Raw genomic sequence first — 1,262 nt, forward strand, 5'->3', positions numbered from 1 at the left:
TACAACTCCAGCATTCACTTAATGTATGTATACAAAAAATTAAAGAGAGCAGAACCTTACAAACTGATGTTTAAAATCTCTACAAGACCAAGATGTTGGGACTATGGGATCAGTACACTTCCGATGAAATACCAGAACTCCTCTGATACATGGTAGTGGACATGGTCACAGGTATTTTGGATTTGCACTGTCTCTTCAATGCTTTTGAATGCTGTCTGGAGCCTTCTGGCAGTTGCATACCCCATCCAAGACACATCCTTTGTGCTCCCAGAGGGAGCAGGGAGACTGTAAGAGCCAGTATTTGGTATTTCAGGAGGACAGTAGAGGAGAGCTGCATATCTTGCTGCACAGGAAGACAGGAGCTCTTGGTCTAGCAACCCATGGACTCCCCCCAGAACTGTCACTTCTAAACCAGGAGCTTCCTGGGTACTTGCTGACATTTTGGAAGCAACTGCTATGAAGAGCATTACATAAGTGCTAGTAAACAAACACATCATTGGAAAGACCATGATAAGATTATTTTATCTTAATAAAGCTACCCTGTGTTTCAGGCTCAGGGAAAGCAACATCTTTATACTCCTCCAGGTATTAACCCTGCACAAAGCACTGACTCAAGGCTAACTGCCTCCATAGCTTTCCATAGATGTTGGACAATGTAATGGCAGCTCCTAACCAGAGTGGACAAGTGGTCACAATTTTCCATGGTAACCAATGCTGATGAAAAATATCTTGATGTTGGCCACTGCAAGGTACACACTCACTCCTTCCAGGCAATGCAGCAGGGACTGGGAAATGGGACTACCTGTGGAGTTTTTCTTGATCACTTGCTGCTGAAATATGTCTGGTGTGCTGCTTCAGTTCTTCAGTTGCATGGATCAAAGAGATATTGTCTTCCTATGGTATAAGACACCATGCTTTGCCTTTTAGTACTAGATATGCTTGTTGATTAAACTTCTGTAAAGATCCTGGGTTGCATCCAAAACTCAGTGGAGCTAATGGGATTTTTTTCCTATTAAATGAACTTTGGATTTCCTCATCCTCTTTTCAGGTCAGGGTTGTAATCCCTTGACTTTTTTGCTTTGGCTCCTCACAAAAATTATTTCACAGCTTCCCCCTGTAAAGTTTAGATCACATTGTCGTAGTTTTCAATGCTTCACCACAGACTGGGTTAGCACTCCCAATATGAATGCACAACTTCAGTAACTTCAGGATATTTTAATTTCAGCTGCACTTTGGGACAAATTCGCTGGACTTGGGAAAGA

The 1,262-nt window shown here is 42.3% G+C and overlaps 1 protein-coding gene across 1 annotated transcript in view; it reads right to left on the reverse strand.

Annotated features, from left to right (window-relative positions):
- The window catches only part of ARID5B (AT rich interactive domain 5B (MRF1-like)), a gene marked incomplete at its 5' end in the record, with an annotated part of 35,772 nt that overhangs the window by 30,112 nt on the left and 4,398 nt on the right, over positions 1 to 1,262 (reverse strand). The window lies entirely within an intron of this gene.

This window comes from Acanthisitta chloris, unplaced genomic scaffold (genome assembly GCF_000695815.1).
Source record: "Acanthisitta chloris isolate BGI_N310 unplaced genomic scaffold, ASM69581v1 scaffold564, whole genome shotgun sequence".
Lineage (NCBI taxonomy): Eukaryota > Metazoa > Chordata > Aves > Passeriformes > Acanthisittidae > Acanthisitta > Acanthisitta chloris.